Source organism: Leuciscus leuciscus, assembly GCF_965113295.1.
Source record: "Leuciscus leuciscus genome assembly, chromosome: 12".
NCBI classification, from domain to species: domain Eukaryota; kingdom Metazoa; phylum Chordata; class Actinopteri; order Cypriniformes; family Leuciscidae; genus Leuciscus; species Leuciscus leuciscus.
In genome coordinates this window covers 17,905,337-17,927,606 of record NC_138736.1, presented here as the reverse complement: position 1 = coordinate 17,927,606, position 22,270 = coordinate 17,905,337, and the positions used below count along the sequence as shown (strand labels likewise).

The window sequence follows — 22,270 nt, the reverse complement described above, 5'->3', positions numbered from 1 at the left end:
TGCCTTTTCTAGTATCTTTGACAGAAAAGGTAGATTCGAGATTGGCCTGTGATTGACTAATTCTGTAGGATCAAGTTGTGTTTTTTTTTAATAAGCAGTTTAATAATAGCCAGCTTAATTTTTTTCGGTACGAATCCTAATGACAAAGAGGAATTAATGATATGTGACCCTGGATCACAAAAACAGTCACATGTCGCACAGGTGTAGCATATATTTGTAGCAATAGCCAACAATACATTGTATGGGTTTTTCTTTTATGCCAAAAATCATTAGGATTTTATGTAAAGATCGTGTTCCATGAAGATATTTAGCAAATTCCCTACCGTAAAGATATAAAACATATATTTTTGTGAGTGAATGGAGCACACATCACGAACATTAATGGACAACTTTAAAGGCGATTTTCTCAGTGTTTCGATTTTTTTTGCACCCTCAGATTCCAGATTTTCAATCGTTGTATCTCGGCCAAATATTGTCCTATCCTAACAAACCACACATCAATGGAAAGCTTATTTATTCAGCTTTTATATGATGTATAAATCTCAATGTAAAAAAAAATTCATCCATGTGACTCACAGTCCTGCAGTGTGACTTCTCCTACGACGACTGTCAAATTGTCTTCGTTTTTATATACAAGCCATGACCAAAATTAACATTAGAGATTTCTTTGTAGCCACCATTTCAATCCCGCGTGTAATGCAGCTCACTGTCACCGAACTACTGATTGATGATGTAAAACTCCGGACAAGTTCTCTTACGAGAGGTCTCTAGTACTTGTGTAAGATATCTTACGCTAGGGGAAAACCTCTTTTCCTCGAGATATTGAAGCCAAAAATTATCCTTAATTTTGCAATAATGTAAAACGCATTGCAGCAGCATGCAGACATGGGCGAGACAGCTCGCGCGCCCATTGGCTGCTCTGCGGCAACTGCACCAGCCTATCGATAGAGGCTCCTCATGACGTCAGAACCAATGAGGGCGCTTCGCGCCCATTACGTCATGTCCCGCCGAAATCGGGTGGGGCCAGGGCTATAAATACGGCCCAGAGAGGCTGGTTTGGTCAGTTTTTTCATCTCTTCAGCGGGCTCAGGCATCGCTGGATCCTGAGAGGAAGCCGCGCCGTCTGATTGCAAGCACCCAGCGGGATTAGTCTGCATCTGAAGCTGCCGGTCGACAACTCGCCGCCTTTAGTCGCCGTTCCTGCTGACGCTTTCCGGCGTACATATCCTTTTCTCTGCTACTGTGTTTTGTGTATGTGTGTGTGTTCGCCGCCACGACACATACTCTCATTGCACTAAAAGAGCCGGGCGTCTTTTTCAAGACGCCCCTTTCCCCCCCAACCCGCAAAGCTCGCCGGTGCGCTCGCTTGCCTTGCCTGCTTGGAGGATGATACCTGCTCTCCCTCTGTTCGAGCCGCGCAAAATGCGCCGTTCACAGGGGAGGCTGGAAGCGGACGGTCGGGGTTAGTTTTTCTTTACGTACAAGAAAGCTACCCTGCCTCTGCGCCCCATTCACGCGCCAATCACCAGCGAAAGGAGAAAATAGTGTTTTAGTCCCGCCGAGGCTGGACTGACCTGAATTTTCTCACACATTTCTCAGTTCCCTGATCAGGTGACTGGAAATATAAATATTGCAGCGCCGGCAAGCAAACGCCGAAGAAAACATGTTGACGCTCTTATATGCTCGTGCATCTGAAAGCCTTTGTGTTCCCCCCTGTGGCTCAGTGGCGGAATCTTTGGTTTTTCACACGAGAGAACGGTGTTCGAATCTCGGTCTAACGGCAGATTAATTATGCCTCCAATGCTTCGCTCTGTCAGTTCCCTGAAAGGCGACTGCAGATGTGTATTTTGCAGCCAACGAGCGCGTTGTACAACCCGCTCGCCTGCACCCAAACACCGTTTCTATGGTTCCCGTGCGTCACTGGCGAAAGGAGAAAAGAGTGTTAATGTCCCGCTGCGGCCGGGCCGAATTCTATTTCTCACACATTTCTCATTCCCCTCTGAAGTTCAGGCGACTGGAAATGCCATACTTCAGTGAGTGAGCCTGTTGTAATGCACGCACGCCTGCAAACAAACGCCAGCATGTTGACGCTCTCTGTTTCTATGGCAACTGCTCGCTCGTTCAGTTCCAGTAAATGCGACTGTTCCAGTGTATTCTGCAGTAAACAAGTCGGCGACACAGCCCGCTTGCCTGCACACAAACGCCGCTTTACGGCTACCCAGATAAATCCCATAGAGTGTATTTTCTGGTGTTCCGGCCACGACCGATGGTGTTATGAGTGTAGACAAAATGCCCACTGCCCAGTGCTCATTCCTACACAGAAACACAGGTTTCTCTGATAATACTCGCGCTATATAAATGCATTTGTGTCTTCCCCTGTGGCCCAGTGGCAGATTCTCAGGTTTTCACGTGAGAGACCCGTGTTCGATCCCGGGTCTACCGGCAAAAAAAAATTATAAAAATGCTCGCTCTGTCAGTTCCCTGAAAAGGCAACTGCAGATGTGTATTTTTGCAGCCAACGAGCGCGTTGTACAACCCGCTCGCCTGCACCCAAGCACCGTTTCTATGGTTTCCGTGCGTCACTACCTCCATTCTCACACATTTCTCTGGAAATGTCAATATTGCAGTGGACGAGCCTATTGTAATACACGCACACCTGCAAACAAACGCCAGCATGTTGACGCTCTCTGTTTCTATGGCAACTTCTCGCTCGTTCAGTTCCAGTAAATGCAACTGTTCCAGTGTATTCTGCAGTAAACAAGTCGGCGACACAGCCCGCTTGCCTGCACACAAACGCCGCTTTACGGCTACCCAGATAAATCCCATAGAGTGTATCTTCTGGTGTTCCGGCCACGGCCGATGGTGTTATGAGTGTAGACAAAATGCCCACTGCCCAGTGCTCATTCCTACACAGAAACACAGCCCGTCGCACAGGGCTCGCGCACATGAAATCGACCCAGATCGATTGCGCATTAAATGTGGTAAATGTGCCCACTGCCCAGTGCCCACAAACACTACGTTCTGCATGTCTCAAGGTTTCTGTAAAACGAAACCAACATGCATTCGCTCTGCTCAGGCAGACAATGCTCTCAGTGTTGTAAATGTGCCCGCTATCCCACGCCCACATTCACACATAGACATGACAGGTCTTACGGGACTCGCCCAGCCCTCCCCCTCTCGGTTGACCACCGCAGAGGAGTCGAGTGCGGGCAATCTGCCCGCTGTTATCAGCTCGCCCCCTGCCTCAAATGTCATAAGCGCGACGCTTATGTTGCAGCACACTGAAGCCCCTCTTACGCTGAGCGACCAGAGCGCGCTTCGCATTCAACCCCTAGCCATTCGTGCAAACGCATGGGCAAGGCTACCCGGGGTTTCGAAGTGGGTGCTAGACATTATAGAAAGAGGCTATTCGCTACAGTTCAGTCGACGCCCGCAACGCAAAGCGGCGCAAATCGATACTACGGTGAAAAAGGAAGTAGCACACCTACTTCGGGCCGAAATAGCGAAGTTACTGAGCAAAGGGGCTATAGAACCCCTATCTCAAGCTCAGAGCGAAGGGGGCATGTACAGCAGATATTTTCTGGTACCCAAAAAAGACGGGGGTCTCAGACCCATTTTAGATCTAAGACGACTAAACAAAGCACTTCTGAAACGACGGTTCAGAATGCTCACGACCAAGAAAATCCTCTCGCAAATTTGCCAAGGGGACTGGTTCATGTCGATAGATCTGAAAGACGCTTATTTTCAAATACAAATAGCGTCACGTCACAGGCGATTTTTGAGATTCGCCTTCGAGGGCCAGGCATATCAGTACACAGTCCTGCCATTTGGCCTATCCCTGGCACCTCGCATATTCACGATGTGCATGGATGCAGCGCTCGCACCCCTCAGGGTCCGAGGCATACGAGTGCTGAATTATTTGGACGATTGGCTGTCGGAGCTCATAGAACACAGGACCATATTACTCGATCACCTCGAGAATTTAGGTCTCACAGTCAATTGGGCAAAGAGTTCACTGTCTCCCAGTCAGAAAATATATTTTCTGGGCACAGATCTGGACTCGCTGTCTATGACAGCACAGCTGTCGCCGCAGCGCAGACTAAGTATTCAGCGCATGACAGAGATTTTTCGCCACGGCGCTTTAGTCCCGCTCAAAAAGTTTCAAAGGATGCTGGATCTCATGGCTTCAGCATCCTCAGTGCTTCAGCTGGGTCTGCTTCGCATGCGCCCGCTGCAGTATTGGTTGAAAGCGCGCGCCGCGCAGAGCTTGGACCTCCGGTCTCGCGCGCCTCAAGGTCGATCAGAAATGCGTCGCAGCTCTGAAACCTTGTACAGTGACCGACTGGTACCGGTCAGGTGTAAGCCTGGGGACTTCCTCGAGTGTGAAGGTGGTGTCTACGGACGCCTCAACCTCGGGATGGGGAGCGCTGCTCGAGGGCAGACCGTTATTCGGCCAGTGGTCGGAACGGGAAAAGCTTCTGCATATAAACTGCCTGGAAATGATGGCAGTCAACAACGCGCTGAGGCGCTTTTGTCCCCAGATAAAAAGACACCACGTCTTGGTCCGTTCGGACAACATGTCAGTGGTGGCTTATATAAATCACCAAGGAGGTATCAGATCCAGAATCCTTCACAGGCTGACGGAACGCCTCCTGGTCTGGGCTCAGCACAATCTGCGCTCGCTCAGGGCAGCGCATGTGCCCGGCCATCTGAATGTGGGACCAGACAGACTGTCCAGAAACAATCTGCCGACAGGAGAATAGCCTGCTATTGGCCTGCTGTGAGTGTGTTTGCTTCGGTGCTGTAAGCTCCGTCTTAGCCTCGTATTTCCTTGTTTTGAACCATCATTTACTACAATTTCTAGTTGTTTATACTACTACTAAATACAGCTTACCCAACATCGCTAGCTTCCGTTACTACCAGCACAACACGCTAGTAATTCGCTAGCCTGTTAACGCGCCACCCGTGCGCTCAGCTATTTTTATTTATTTATTTTCTCTCGCGCGCTCGAGCCTTTGAGTTCATAAAAGCTCAGGTGAGTAAGAAACACTCAACAAACACGGTGAGTAATGTCTTGTCCTGTTATTATCATGCGTCGCGTCTGAATGCGTTGTTGTTTTTGGAGCTCTATCGATTTGATTTATAATTCTTGATTTTTCTCTCTGCCTCGCTGCCTGCTGTGAGTGTGTTTGCTTCGGTGCTATAAGCTCCGTCTTAGCCTCGTATTTCCTTGTTTTGAACCATCATTTACTACAATTTCTAGTTGTTTATATTACCACTAAATACAGCTTACCAAACCCTGACATCGCTAGCTTCCGTTACTACTAGCACAACACGCTAGTAATTCGCTAGCCTGTTAACGCGCCACCCGTGCGCTCAGCTATTTTTATTTATTTATTTTCTCTCGCGCCTTTGAGTTCATAAAAGCTCAGGTGAGTAAGAAACACTCAACAAACACGGTGAGTAGTGTCTTGTCCTGTTATTATCATGCGTTGCGTCTGAACGCGTTGTTGTTTTTTGGAGCTCTATCGATTTTTGCAAGTTTGCAAGTTTTGCAAGTTTATTTATATAGCACATTTCATACACAATGGCAATTCAAAGTGCTTTACATAGAAGAAATTAAAATAATAAAAAGAAATAAGAATAATTAAAACAGTTTAGAAAAATAAAAAATAAAATACAGTACAAACAGTCGGACGAACATTGGCACAGTGCTCATTCAGTAAATGCATAGTTAAACAGATGTGTTTTGAGTCTGGATTTGAATGTGACTACAGTAGGAGCACATCTGATCTCCTCTGGAAGCTGGTTCCAGCTGCGGCTGGCATAATAGCTAAAAGCAGACTCGCCATGCTTAGAGTGAACCCTTGGTATTTCAAGCTGATATGATCCTAATGATCTGAGTGATCTGTTGGGTTTATATTCAGTGAGCATATCTGCAATGTATTGAGGTCCTAGGCCATTGAATGATTTATATACCAGTAATAATACTTTAAAATCAATCCTAAGTTTAACTGGGAGCCAGTGTAAAGACCTGAGGACTGGTGTGATATGTTCATATTTTCTGGTTCTGCTCAGAATCCTGGCGGCAGCGTTCTGTATGAGCTGCAACTGTCTGATGGTCTTTTTGGGAAGGCCAGTGAGGAGTCCATTACAATAATCCACCCTGCTGGTGATGAAAGCATGCACAAGTTTCTCTAAGTCTTGTCTGGAAACAAAGCATCTAATTCTTGCAATATTTTTCAGATGATAGTATGCTGATTTAGTTATTGCTTTGACATGACTACTGAAACTAAGCTCTGACTCTAGTGTCACTCCAAGATTCCTGACTTGATTTTTGGTTGTTTGACCCCTAGAGTGAAGGTATGCGTTCACCTTGAGAACTTCATCTTTGTTTCCAAACGCAATGACTTCAGTTTTGTCTTTGTTTAACTGAAGAAAGTTTTGACACATCCAACTGTTGACTTCATCAATGCATTGGCACAGGGAGTCAATGGGGCTATAATCGTTGGGCGATAGGGCTAAGTAGAGCTGTGTGTCGTCTGCATAGCTGTGGTAAGCAATTTGGTTATTTCTCATTATTTGGCTCATTGGGAGCATATACAGGTTGAACAGGAGTGGCGCAAGAATTGAGCCTTGAGGGACTCCGCATGTCATGGATGTCCACTCAGACTTATGGTCTCCTATACTCACATAATAACCTCTCCCATCTAAGTATGACCTGAACCATTTTAGGACTATCCCAGAAAGCCCCACCCAGTTTTCCAGCCTGTCCAGAAGTATGTTGTGATCGACAGTGTCAAATGCAGCACTGAGGTCGAGTAGTACCAGCACTGATAATTTGCCTGAGTCAGTATTTAAGCGAATATCGTTTATTATCTTTATGAGCGCTGTCTCTGTGCTGTGGTGCGGTCGGAAACCAGATTGAAAATTGTCAAAGTATCCATTCGAGCATAAGAATTTGTTCAGCTGATTGAAGACAACTTTTTCAATGATCTTACCTATGAAAGGAAGATTTGAGATTGGTCTATAGTTGCTTAATATGGTCTTATCCAGGTTGCTCTTTTTCAGGAGGGGCTTGACAACTGCAGTTTTTAGGGAGTTTGGAAAACTCCCAGAGAGAAGTGAAGCATTTACCACTTCTAGAAGATCTGCTTCTAAACTGTTTAACACACTTTTGAAAAAAGATGTGGGAAGTGTGTCAAGAGCGCAGGTTGATGTTTTAAGGTGCTGTACGGTTTCTTCCAAAATTTTGCCATCAATTTCTTTGAAATCAGACATAGTAACTACTTTCTCAGGTGGTTTGATCTGTCTGACCCCAGCGCAACTCAAGGATGTGCTGATCACCTTTCTGATATTATTGATTTTGTCAGAGAAGAAGGAAGCAAACTCACTGCACTTGCTGTCTGAGAGCATTTCACTGGGAATCTGGCTTGGGGGGTTTGTCAGTCTCTCTACAGTAGCAAAAAGAGTGCGTGTGTTGTTTAAATTACTGTTTATAATATTTGAGAAGAAAGTCTGTCTAGCTTTGCCTAGTTCCATATTGAAAGCATGAAGGCTGTCTTTGTAGATGTTATAATGGACTACAAGTTTTGTCTTCCGCCACATGCGCTCTGCTTTTCTGCATTGTCTTTTCATATTTTGCACTGCTGTTGAGTTTCTCCAAGGTGCCTTTTGTCTGCCACTCTTCTTCCTGACTTTCACAGGAGCAATATCATCAATTACACCTTTAACTTTTGAGTTAAAAGAATCAAGGAGAAAATCAACAGAGTCAGCAGATATGCTTGGTGTTAAAGATATAGCCTTCATAAATAGTACACTAGTGTTCTCATTTAAGCATCTCTTCTTGACAGACACAGATCTGGCTTCAGTGGCAGGAGAGATCAATATATCAAAGAAAATACAGAAATGATCAGACAGTGCTACATCCTTAATAACAATCGATGAAATGTTTAGACCCTTACTGATAAGTAAATCTAAAGTGTGTCCACGATTGTGTGTGGGTCCATGTACATGCTGAGTCAGATCAAAAGTTTTTAAAACAGTTTTGATTTCTTTTGCCATATTATTTTCTGCATTATCTATATGGATGTTAAAATCTCCAGCAATGGCAAAACAGTCAAACTCTGAGGTAATTGTTGATAACAGTTCTGTAAAGTCCTCAGCAAAGGCTGGAGAGTATTTTGGAGGCCTGTAAATAATGAAAAGTAAAATGCGTGGAGCACCTTTTAACACAATACCCAGATATTCGAAAGACAAGTAATTCCCAAATGATATTTGCTTACATTGATAGATATCTTTAAAAAGAGCAGCTAGACCCCCACCTCTCTTAACAGCTCTGCAGACACTCATAAAAGTAAAGTTAGGAGGGGCTGTTTCATTGAGGATTGTTGCACTGCAGCTGGCTTCTAGCCAGGTTTCATTTAGAAGCATAAAATCCAGGTTGTTTGTGGTTATTAAGTCGTTGACTAGAAGTGATTTATTTTTAAGTGAGCGAATGTTTAAAAGAGCTAACTTAACAGACTTACTTTTCCCCACAGCAATATTAGTTTGACGTGTAATAGGCACCAGATTAGTTGGGTTTGCTGTACGGCTATTGAAGGCCTTAGACTTTCTATCATGTAATAGAACAGCAATAGAGAAAGATACAGGCACACTGGGTTCCCGCTTGTTTTGTAAACATTTGAGAAAGTTACTGTTATCAAAACGGGGACCCGACACATATCACTGAGAGCTTTGAGCAGTTGTTTTTGGTTCACCTCGAGCAGAAGGAGGAGGGTGTGGGCCCTGGCGTTGTGGCAGAGGCCGAAGAGCTCTCACAGGAGGAGGGGGAGGGCGAGCTGGGCCCGCAGGCTTTGGTGGTAGTGGTGCCTGTCTTTTTTTAGTTGGTATCTGGGGGCTTGCAGCAAAAGAGTGGGATAGTCTGGTTCCAGCATGCACCAGTTCTTCCATTCTCTGTGAGAAGCATAGTAGTGGCGTTGCAGGGGAGAGGGAGAGAGTGTCTGGTGAAAGGGGCTGTTGCTCTGGTGTTATAGGAGGCTGTAATATGCTGTCCTGGCTTCCCTGGCTGTTTTCCAGGAAGTCGTCCTTGGGTGCTGAATCTTCAAGCAGTTCTGATATGGCTATCTGTGGTGAGCTCTGTGTGCAGGGCTCAGCTGAGATTGTGTCCGTGAGCAGAGGTTGTTGTGGCGGAGTGGTGTTATCATGTCCATTTTGCTGCTGAAGTGAAGTCCCGTGGTCATTCATACTGTGTCCAGGTGTGTGTGTGCCGTTCAGATTGAGTGGATTGGCACAAACCGCAGAAGGATGATTTAGGGAGAAGTAGATATTGTCCTTTAACACTCTTGAACCAAGTTTGTTTGGGTGATGGCCATCCCGATGAAACAGTTGTCGTTGACTCCAGAAAAGATTGAAATTGTCAATGAAGTTCACTGCTTTTATATTGCAGGTTTTTTGCAGCCATGTATTTAGCCCAAGCAACCGTGAAAACCTGTTTGTTCCTCTTGCTGGTAGTGGTCCACTGATGAATGTTTGAACTTTCAGTCTTTTAAGTGTTTCAAAAAGTTTATTGAAATCCTTCTTAAGGAGTTCTGACTGCTCTTTATGAATATCATTCTTCCCCACATGTATGATGAGTCGATTAGCAGTCTTATGTTTCATCAGAATGTTCTGAAGTTCCCTGTTTATATCAGAAGTTGTTGCTTGTGGAAGGCAGCATGTAGTTGTATCCCTGCAGCTAATGTTTCTGATTATGGAGTCCCCCACTATCAGAGTCCTGGGCTCGGCTGTGCTCTGAGCTGAGTGCCGCTGTCTGCTCGACCTTGAGCGCCAGTTAGCATCAGTGTTAGCTACTGGCCTATTCAGTCTGTGTTCGATCACATTCATCACATTTGTGGATTCCTCATTTACATTCATTAGTACTTCAAATCTGTTCTCAAGATGTATAGGCAGTGGTAGCAGACCAGTGTTTGCAATCCTAGTCAGAGCTGTATCTGGGGTAGAGGATGCTACTGCGGTAATATGTGATGCTCGTGACAATCTGATGTCTCGAGTGCCTTTGGGTTTAGCTCCCTGTTTGTGCCATCGATTAGTAAGTCGATCGGCTTGTTTCTCTACCTGTCGAGGAGTACTAGTTTCATGGGACTCACCGGTATGCTGAGGGTGTCCATGACGAAGCTCTGTTGTGTGCTCCGTCTGGTTTGGTGGTCCCGTAAGTAACTTTGTTTCTAGAACTGCAATCCTTTGTAAAAGTCTGTGGCAGTTGGTGCAGCAAGTAGATTCCAGAAGAGGCATTTTCTCTCTTATCCTTGTAGGCAGTTGTGTTTTCCTTTCCCGGTATGTAAGCTGGTCGGGTAAAAGAATTCTCAGTTTTTGTAGTAATCCAAACTTTGTCGTATGAGCACTGTGCTGATTTGCTGAAGTTAAAATTAGGTGATAAAAGGAAATAAAATAAAGGAAATAAAATATAGAAAAAATAGGAGATAAAATGTAAAAGCGATAGAGCAAAACGCGGAGCAGTAAGCAAGAGCGTCCGAACAGTAGCTGAGCAGGAAGATTTGATTTATAATTCTTGATTTTTCTCTTTAAACTCACTTACAACGAACATTTTCTACTTTTCCTCACTGAGAAGCACTAACGTTACTGCTCAAACCTCATAGTTACAACGCGGACTGTTGAGCAGACGCGTCTCAAGCCTATTAGTGATCCAACTCCAGTCCCAGAACCACCAAAGGAGGGAGAGCATTTTCACATTTGGCTCCAAAACTCTGGAATAGTCTTCCTGATACTGTTCGTTGCTCAGACTCGCTCTCCCAGTTTAAAACTAGATTAAAGTCGCATCTCTTCAGCCAGGCATTCATATAATCCTACAGTTCAAACTACAATCCGGCCTCTAGCTCATAAATGCCAGAGGAGAACTGGCCCCCGACTGAGCCTGGGTTTTCCCAAGGTTTTTTTTTTTTTTCTCCATTAGGTCACCTGATGGAGTTTTAGGACACCATTAGGTCACTTGATGGAGTTTTTCGGTTCCTTGCCACTGTTGCCTTTGGCTTGCTCAGTTGGGGATATTTTGGGGATATTTAATTAAATTTTATCAATCAATAAATTCCTCTTGAAACAAACTTTGTTGTATTATTTTAATTTAATACTGTGAAGCTGCTTTGATACAATCTGTATTGTGAAAAGCGCTATACAAATAAACTTGACTTGACTTGACTTGAGAATGGTCTTTACATCCACAGACAGTCAAAATGCTATGGAGGACATTTGGCAGAGCGGAAATAGACCTATTTGCGTCTCAAGAGAACGCTCATTGTCAGGAATTCTTCTCCAAGAGCAGTGATGCGCTGGCTCACGTCTGGCCCCGCTGCCCGCTCTATGCGTTTCCCCCTGTCACGCTCCTACCCCAGGTGTTAGAGTGACTCAGGGAGAGCGGATGCCCAGTGCTACTCGTCGCCCCATTTTGGACAAACCAAGTCTGGTTTCCAGTCCTGATGCAGCTGACGAGTACCGCCCCATGGCCGATACCGGTGAGGAGGGATCTCCTCTCGCAGGCGAACGGCTCGATCTGGCATCCTCGCCCGGAGCTTTGGTCCCTACATGTGTGGGCCATCAACGGGTACCCGTTAACCTCCCAGCGGGAGTGTTAAACACGATCACGCAGGCTAGAGCTCCATCTACGAGGCGGCTCTATTCCTCAAAATGGTCTGTGTTCACTAGCTGGTGTACAGCGAGTTGCACTTCACCCTCACGCTGTGGGGTGCCGGAGGTTCTCTCCTTTTTACAAGAGCTTCTGGATAAGGGCAGAACCCCATCCACGCTCAAAGTTTATGTGGCGGCCATAGCAGCGTTCGCTGAACCACCGCTTGGCCAGTCATTAGGAAGGAACGATCTGGTCATTCGCTTCCTTAGAGGAGCTAAGAGGCTGAACCCTCCCAGACCACCCTCAGTTCCCGTTTGGGACCTTTCCACGGTTCTGGAAGCCATGAAAGGTGCCCCATTCGAGCCAATACAGTCAATAGACCTGAAACTCTTGTCTTTCAAAACAGTGTTTCTTCTGGCTCTCGCTTCAGTGAAGCGCATAGGGGATTTGCAAGCGCTCTCAGTGAGCGCGACCTGTATGGAGTTTGGGCCTAACGACTCGAGGGTCATACTCAAACCAAAGCGCGGATATGTTCCTAAATCCCTCAATACACCGTTTAGGGCACAGGTGATCTCCCTGTCGGCCCTGCCGGTATCTGAAGAGGAAGGGGACGCAGGCTTCCTTTGCCCGGTCAGGGCGTTAAGGGCCTATGTGTCTCGCTCATCTGTTTTCAGACAGACAGAGCAGCTCTTTGTTTTGTTCAGCGGACGTTCTAAGGGACTAGCTGCGTCAAAACAGAGTCTATCCAGATGGATAGTTGATGCTATAGCGCTAGCTTACACATCCAGGGGCCTGCAATGCCCGATAGGTGTCAAAGCGCACTCCACAAGAGGCATGGCCTCGTCGTGGGCTTGGTCCAGTGGGATTGCCTTGCAAGATATCTGTATGGCGGCAGGCTGGGCCTCCCCGTCTACATTTATAAGGTTTTATAACCTCGAGGTTCCCGCTTTGCAAGCTAGGTTGCTCTCGGTTTAATTTTTCAGTATTGCCCGCCCGATGTTATAGGCTCGGGATGCTGAAACTGCTAGAGCGTCGATCACGGATCGTCTGTATACTTCTGTGGGCAGTGCGTAAGTCCCCCATATTTACCAGTCCAGGCCGAGTTCGCCCTGGCTGTGTGGAACACTTGATATAACATGCTCTTATCAGAGCTCCATATTACAGGAATGATGCTATTCTAGCCCCTCTTCCCGGATTCTCTGTGAGTCCCTTGTGATTAGGCACTGTATGAGCCCCGGGCACCTGCCCTTGGGACTTTAGTGTTATGTCTCAAGCACGCACGGCGTTTTACATTGTGTTCCCCTAGCGTAAGATATCTTACGCAAGTACGAGAGACCTCTCGTAAGAGAACGTACTCGGTTACTAACGTAACCTCGGTTCTCTCTAGAAGAGGGAACGAGTACTTGCGTATCTTGCCGTGCATGCGTCATGTTCTGATTCGCTTCAGCGATGAAAAACTGACCAAACCAGCCTCTCTGGGCCGTATTTATAGCCCTGGCCCCACCCGATTTCGGCGGGACATGACGTAATGGGCGCGAAGCGCCCTCATTGGTTCTGACGTCATGACGTATATGATGATATCTAGGTAAAAGAGTCTCTATGTGTTGGGATGTGTCACATGTGTCTATGTGTCACAACTAGCAGACAGTTAGTTTAGCCAGTCTTTCTGCTTCCAGACCTGGGCCCCAGTTAGTCAAGGTTCAACTCTAAAGCCGCGTTTCCACCGCAGGAACTTTCCCCAGGAACTAGGAACTTTGGGCTGGTACTCGATGTGTTTACACCGCAGGAACCAGGGTCTAAAAGAAGTTCCGGGTAAATATTTCCCCCTCCGATAGTCCCTGCTTATGAGGTAGTACTTTTTCAAAGTTCAGGAACTTTCAGGGGTGGGACTTGTGCGCTGCACAAGCTGATTGGTTGTGTTCACGCCGCATTTTGGTTGGATGGCTCCACGCAGCATTTATTTATTTTTAACCTCCCTTTTTAAAAAATCTATTGCGGTTCGTGTCGTGGCTTCATGCAGTAAGAGTTGTCTGTCTGCAAATATGGAATTTAATAAAAAAAACTGGTGGACTGGCGACGAGTTTCAGGCTTTATTAAGGGTATTTGTGGAAGAGGAAACTTTCTGCGCGTTCGTCCCAGCCATCTCACGGTCAATGTCCGCAATAGCTGATAACATACAAATTTTATATCTAACGTTAGCATTACGAGCTTACTGAACACGCTTTATCAGTGCTCGTCTCTTTTCTGCCACAGCTTTTATTATTAAGTCATTATGTTGTCATCTATTGCAAGGCACTCCAAACCAATGTTACAAATTTACTATAACAGGATTGAAAGAGCGCTTTGAGGTTAGTAACAAACAACTATTTACAAGACTATTCACTATTTATGATTGATAGACGGAGTTCAGGCTTTTTTTTAAGCGTATTTGCGAAAGAGGAAATTTTTGCGCGTTCGTCCCAGGCATCTCACAATAACTGATAACATACGTTGTCTAATTTTATACGCATACGAGCTTTCTGAACACGCTTTAGTACCAGTGCTCGTCTATTTTGTTTTGTTAATTACCTCGTTAGTAAACCAATACATAACTGCAGCACAGTTTGAATCTCTTCCATACTTATTATAAATGTGGCGCTCAAAACTGATTACTGTCCGTCGCAGACTGGGAGGAGCAGTTGCGTGCAGTTTACCTTCCCGGTACTTTAGACCGCGGTGTAAACGCAGAAAGCAACCGGTCTGGCGCAAAAAAAGTTCCTGGGACAAATTGTTCCGGGTAATTTCGGTGGAAATGCGACTTAAGACTATGTACTGTATTACTGGAGAGAAGAGCGGCACACAATTACAAAAGACAACAAAAACAAAACACAACACTCCCCTTGTAAATATACCACATATACACGCATGCGCACACACACACGCACACACACACGATCTTTCTCCAGTCAACCTGCATGTAATAACACTAACAGTTTCTTGTATACCCGGCCGCAGCCAGAGTTTTAATAATGAAGATATCGCCAATCATATCGTACAATATCTAGCCTAGGTTGAGACAGCAGCAAAACTGCAGTGCTCCGCAGTCAACGAGCCAACCTCTCGTAACCCCGGCAACAGAATCCTCCCTGCTACTCAACTGAATACACTGCACGTCTGAAATGACAATATGATATAAAAAAATATTGTATCAGACCATAACGCATGAATACCAATAATCTGCATACTTAGGGAGCGAGGAATCCCGGTCACGACAGTCCAAAGAGAAAATCAACACGCACGCTGTAAAAAGAACACTCTGTAAAAAGAACACAAGGCATATTGATTTACCCACTGCTCTATAAGGGAAGGATAAACGCCACAAACAACCGCGTTCCTACCTGTGAAGAGGCTGCAGACACAACAACCGTGGGAAACATTACAAATGCTCTCCTACACACTGTACAAACTATTTGCCCAGTGGCATGAGGAACCGGAAAGGAAAAGGAACTACCTCCTTGACGTGATTCACCACAAAGCAGGTACATATACTCTGCCTCTAGCCGTGATAGGATTACTCAATAGACCCCAACCAACCAATAGTAGCCTGAAACTAAACATCCATACTTCCACAAGATATATTGTGATGATTAAGTTATATTAAGCAATAAACAGCAAGCAAAGATAGAGAATAGATTAAAAACAAAGCTATATGGAGCAACAAATGCAATCCACTCAGGTAGACAGGAAACCCCTGTGCAACAGTTTGTTGATCTTGTTATCTAGCTAAAAAGGATGATAACTTTTCCAATTGAATATCAACCCAATATCATTCTGTGGACACCATTTGGACACATCCATTGATTGAGGCCGGTCTGCTAAGTATCTCATCACTCCGGCGAACAGGAAGGGGGTCAGAGCATATTACAGTGTCTGACATCCTACTTGCGAGTTCACACCCCTCTTTAATGTTGATTTTAGTGATCTCTGACTGGCGAAGTCAGACATATTTTTAAAGAATTTCCGATTAGCATTAGCCAGCACTTTTACATTTTCTTTGATGTCAGGCGTTGTGGCTCCTGGCAAACATGTGACTAAGGTGGCTGGTGTCTCTATTTTCACGTTCTGTGTAATAGAATCGCCAATCACTAGGGCACTTTCAACAGGATTCTCAGTGGGTGCGCCTCTGAGTGGAGAGAACCTGTTTGATGTTCTATTTCGGAACGGAACAGCAGTGTTTCGCCTTGAGACTATGCCGTCTCACAGTAACCCAGTTGCCCTGCTGCATGGGCTCTACAACCGGAACTGAACAATGTACGGTGTTCGCTAGGCTTGTCGCATCCAAAGCAGTATCAAAAGCCCTTGCATTCTTACTATCCTCGATTAAGGTTTGGATGCGTGTCTCTAATACTGAAAACTTCTCTGTCAGCCTGATAGAGAATAGATTATAAACAAAGCTATATGGAGCAACAAACGCAATCCACTCAGGCAGACAGGAAACCGCTATGCTAGCTAACAAGATAAAACAGGTAACAAGACACACCTGTGGATACAATCAAGGGGAACAAATGAAACAAAAGGACTACAAAGGGACTACAAAGCAAGCCACATGCAACAGGAAACTAGAAATACAACATAAAAGTACAGAGAAACAGGGAAGATATGAGTGACCAATACTTTAGCTTTTAAAGTGCCTCTATTATGCTATTTTAAAATTTCCTAATGTTGCTTTGGAGTCTCCTACAACAGGTTTACATGCATCAAATGTCAAAATGTACTTAAAATATATACACCGCTCTACAGTAATTTGAAAGTGATTGCAGTACCAGTTTTGGCCACAATCTTACATATGGCTCCTTTAAACGACTCGTCAAATGAATCAATCTCTCTAAATCCCTCCTTTCCGTGATCTACTCTGCTCTAATTGGCCAGACAGCTCAGTCTGTTGTGATTGGTTTACCGCATACACTACAGCGCGTCAGCTGTCCTGAGGCTTCCTACACCATAAATTAAACAATGACGTTTTTACCATATCAATGCGAGAGCGAGTCCGATGATGAAACACTGGAAGAACTAGTTATTTACCCCGAACCTCCATCGCGTTTCTCAGTGATACACTACTCAGTTTGAGGTAAATTATGAGATGTTGCAACTGTAATTCCTCACCATCATCATTAACAAGTGCATGTCCATCAACGAACCAATTATTTTACTTTTACTAATTTATTTACCGAGTATTTTTGTAATATATTGTGGTGAAGAAAGCGAGAAGAGCTGTTTCCTCAGCGAGAAAACATACTGCGCTATGCCAGCGTACTTCCTTATATACCCATGAGGTGGGGCGGAGTTACGCATGCAAAATCCACAGACCCAAGGCATTTCCATTGCCATTGGCTTGTTTTCTAAATCTCGAAGGTGATAGGTTTTCTATGTGAAACCCCCATTTCGCCGTCACTGACGTAACTTCTCCATTCCCTACTCAGGGAACGAGGGTTACATACGTAACCAAGACGTTCCTGGATGTTTACCAATTAGCATTATACTTGGGGTTAGAAAACAGTAACTGTAACTACACAAACTGATTAATCATTCATATCCTACCAATGGAAATGTTATAATGAGTAAAACAAACCGTTTAAAATATGCACTTCATCCAGGGTAAACACAGAACTGAAAATAAACAGCTGTTAGAGTCATTTTTGTGGCTGCCAGGTTGTGATTCATTCTGAAGTGTTTTGATGAGGTGGAACATAGATTAGAGAAGCCCTCATCAACATAACACACACAAATACTGTATGAAGAGAGACAGCAAACAAAAATCTATTTTCATAAAAGATCACAGTAATCAGAGCTCGGCACACAGCCGACAGTGAGACTTCACTTCTGGTTTAATGTTATTCTTTTGGTCAGTTTGACAGCACACATCTCTTTTTCCTCTTCCTTTCTTTTACCCTGCTGGCACACAGATGCATCATAAAGTTAAGTGAAATGTTGGTTTTGATCACATCTGTAATGAGAACGTTTTTAAAGCACACTTTGGTATTATGGTGCACTTCTCAAGGTTTAAATATGGACTATGAACAGCCTTTGTGTGTCGTTGTGTTCTTCCATACTGTGGAACTTTTGGCTCTGCCAAAAGTCTGTCATTCGGTAGCTAGATGTCTGTACATTTTTACTGCATGTAGAATTCTTCACATGTGTGATGATTTTACATGAAACGGGGTTGGTGTGTGTTGACCCTTTGAAGCTGAAACCACATATAGTGCTGTCAAAGATCTCAGAAGGTATGATGAAGGACCTCTTCTGTGCCAAACTTAAAAAGGTCACATTTACGGAAGTTTAGCAACATTTCACTGGCTAAATAATTTTAATATCCAGTAATTACCGTGAAATCTATACAGGTTTAACTTGTGTTAAAGTTGGTCACATGAACTTGCTTGTTTTAAAAGTGACTTCTGTGCAAGCAGTGCTAAACTATTGACAATGGACCTTTTTTTGCCAGCGAAATTTCACCAAAATTGTTACAATTCCAGCACACTTTTACAGTACCTGAGCATTCATGATGCCCATTCTGCTAAATGAATGTTTTAATCGAGCTAAATGTAATACTAGCCTTACCAAAAAGATTATCCTTAAAGGTAGGGTATGGGATTTGCAAAACGGCCAGCAGATTTTGAAAATACACAAATCAAATGGTCCTACCTTCTTTCCTCCAACGCTGGCCATCCATTCAAAGAACATGGAGGGGGATGGGGGAGGGGAGGGGGGGGTGGGGGTGGTACGACCGTTTGATTGACGAACTTACTGTCCAATGATTCTAGGTGGTCTTGGAAATGATTGGCTGGAGTTTTTCGAGTTCTTCCCGTTCCACAGATGATTAAATTGCTTAATTTTCATTTCAGTGCTTCTAAAGGCCTCATTATACTTCTGCGTCGGACCTACGCCGGAGCCTATACGCGTAGGCAACGTGTTGGTTTTAATTTATACTTCTGCGTTGTTGTCCGCTTTGACGCGCACCTAGGGAGCATGTGAAACCCCAAGGTAGGGGTTCTGGCAGACCAATCACAGCGCTTGCGTCCGCGTAGAATTGACGCGTTGTTACATTTTTGGAGTGGTGCACGTCAGGGTACGCCGAAGGGTACGCGTGCTACACACAGCCTACGATGTAGCTACGACGCAGTTCGACGCAGAAGTATAAATAGGCCTTAACTCAGTGGCTGTAAGTGGGTTAGGAATAGGATTACAAGTGATTTTGAAAAAATTGACAAAAAAGAGACTCACATACCCCACCTTTAAGTATATTTGACTTGTACTGACAGAAAAGTGTAAGTATATTTTGGCCAATACTTGTACTCAATCTTTTGATCGAGATACTTAAAACTATAATTAAGTATTCAAGTATACTTGGCTTGTAGTTGTGTTTACTCTTTTAATTGAGTAGCTTATTAAATACTTTTTTTCACATAGTTTTACATACTGTCTTATAAACTCACATTGTTTGAAAATATTGATTTATAAAGACAACAGATATGTTCCTAATTCTGAGTATCAGAATTTTTGTGTAGACTAGTCCACTGGTAGTTAACATAGGAAGTTACTTCAAATCTACTCTTTCCCCGCCATTGACTGAATTTACTGGCTAGCCATGTTTTCACTGCTATACGGTAGGGAGCGCTATTACGTCTGAAAGAGTGCAAAATCTCTGAATCAAAACACAGGTGAATAAAGATTAAAAAAAAGATTAAAAAGGATGCATGAAGCTAGAATAAAAGGGACGGTTTCCCCCGGACAGAGTTTAAGCCTAGTCTTGGACTAAATTGGTCTTTTAAACCAGATTAACAGAAATCTGCTTTCTATGTCATGGTTTTAAATAGTCCTAGACTTGGTGTAGTCCAGAGTTTAATAAATTGATTTCCCGGAGGAAGATGAGAGCTACTTCAGGACTAAAGTGAGTCTTAAATTAAACCTACAAGGAGGCAGGTTTAACTTCAGATTAACACTGTGTTTCAAAGAAAACACATGTATTACTTGGACTATGTCAGTAAAGATCAATATATATATATATATATATATATATATATATATATATATATATATATATATATATATATATATATATATATATATATATATATATAGCAGCAGCTGGGGCGCCGACCTGCCTGTCTGTTTTGTTTTTTTGTTTTGTTTTTTTATAATCTTTCATTTTGAAAAATAATCTGTGTTAATTACATGCTAATAATGGTTTTACTTTAGAATGTGTTACTCTCCAAAATGATATTTGCATTCACTTTCAACATCGTTACGTTTATCATGTTGGTGTAGTAGTAGCCAATAGGCTGTCTTCCCTTGGCTCCATTTCGCTCAGCCCTACAGTGCAGGAATTTAAGACAATGGTTCCCTGGTTGCTACACAAAAAAGTTTATATTTCGCCAATCATCGTCGTCGAATTTTATGGTTTGGGGGCTCTGAAAATATTGCCTGTAGTACCAAGATTAGAGCAGTGCACCTGCTGTACCACGGGACATTTACCTCAGAGAGGAGTGGCGACACAGCATGGCGGTGCCGGCGCCATCGAGTAGCACTAATGTAGTCGTGGGAGTTGAGCTTGCCCCAAATTCAGTTCAATCTCTACACCTGTATCCCTTCGAAAGAAGAACATTAGCGGAAAAACTCATTGTAAAAGAACTCGGACCAGACAAGCCAGAAGTGAATATAACCCAACAGGCATGAGAAAAGGAGAAAACCTACAAGAGAACCTTTTCCTGAGGTTTGTTCGATCGAAAGGCTTGGCTAACTAGCTGTGGGTATGCCAATGCAATCTTTTGCTTCCCTTGCTTACTGTTTAAAAAAAATGCTTGTGATAGCTCGTGGACACAGACAGGGGTGACAGACCTGAAACATATGTCAGAACCATAGACTGTAAAAAATATGGACAAAGCGTCTGTGACGTCACCCATAGACTTTCTGAAGAACGGGTTTGAAGCCGTTTATGGGGGTATGGGCGGCGCCATCTTGGAAAATCTTGGGAAATCCTAACCCCGCCCACCTTCTGACGCAGCGCGCGTCACTCGCTCGCTCTGCTACGTCGGTTATCTCTGTGTATATTTAGGCAACGAAATATGTTATAAAACACCATACTAACTCTTTTCGTTTTCATTTAAAGAAATCTTAAACATTATAGCCACACAAATGTGGTTCAGGCAACGCGTATTGATTATATTCACTGCACATAACGTTTGCCTATTTATAAAAAAACAAACAAAATATAAAACACAAACCTGCCTCTTTTCGTTTTAAATATAATATAAAAATATTAAACATTTTAATATGGTCCAGGCAATATGTGCATTTGTACTAAACAACAGATGTTGCACTAAACAACATTACAGATCATATTCGTTGTATTAAAATTTAAAATGACAAAACTCAACCCAGTCTCTTTTTCTTAAGTTTCAGTTTTATCAATATTAGCTATTATAAAAGTATAAGTAAAAGGTACAAGAAGCTATACAAATAAAGCAAACAATTCTGTCAAACATACAAAGTCAGCGCTCGATCTAGTCTAACCATACAATGGTAAAGTTAAATAGCTTATAAACTTATGAAACTTCCCCTCAGCCAAACCGATTGGCCAGGGAACAAATTATAGATTTACAAGACCAAAAATCGCCCGTTAGATATACACAAGACAAATTATATCTCATGTTTAACCACTACAGAGACGTCAGAGTCAGCGGCAAACGTCCGAACGACTAGCCGAGGAAAGGCTGTACCAGGCGGGGTACATGAACGCCGAGCGCCCGGTCATCGCTGGATCTCACAACTGGATACAATTTTCATAAATCTTTATAAATAAACCACAGATTTGAGCTTTAAACAACTACATTCTCGCCTGAAAAACTCTTAAAACTACATTTCATGATACAGAAACAGTAGTATTATATGTCAACTGTATTAAAAAATGGCGCTTCTTATGTTGTCATTCTCCGTGGCGCTGCATTGTCAGCTGTCAATCAAGCTGTCAATCAAAGTTAACCACGCCCTTATTGTCATACATTTTATATCTAAATACGATCTAAACTAACGAGTTAGAAAAAAATTCACAGCCCTCATGGTTGTCAGGCACTCGGAACCTATCGAAAAATACAATAAAAGTCCATGGGACCAACCTGTAAAAACATGAATTTATGCTGTGAAAACGGACATTTTAACATGGGGGCTATGGACATTTGCTCCCTTTTGGGACCTTCCCCTAGCGGATTTTCGATGTATTGCAGTTTTTCGCACTTCCGGGTAGGCTTCATTTTTCAGATCAGAATGTTGCCGCTTGGTCAGAACGCATTAAGAAACATGAGCGGGCAAGAGTGCATATGAACAACTCTGTGAAGCTAGCCATGCTAGGCTGAATTAGCATAGCCACACAGCTAGATGAGGGACACCGCATAGCCGCAAGGCACAACGAGGAGGTGGACAGGAATCGGCATATTTTGTCAAAGATCATTGATGCCGTGAAATTTTGTGGTGCCTTTGAACTTGCTTTGCGTGGTCTCGATGAAAGTGACACATCAGAAAACCCTGGCATTTTCCTGGGTCTAATTGATCTCATGGCCTCAATCGACCGTGAGTTGGAGGTGTACATGGTTCTCCATG

At 43.8% G+C, this 22,270-nt stretch overlaps 1 long non-coding RNA gene across 1 annotated transcript in view; it reads left to right on the top strand.

Moving 5' to 3' along the window:
• The window catches only part of LOC309511603, a 223,794-nt gene that overhangs the window by 55,833 nt on the left and 145,691 nt on the right, over positions 1-22,270 (top strand). Inside the window, exon 2 of the long non-coding RNA XR_014210714.1 lies at positions 12,209-12,966. This is a non-coding gene — a long non-coding RNA (uncharacterized lncRNA). The remainder of the gene's footprint in view (positions 1-12,208; positions 12,967-22,270) is intronic.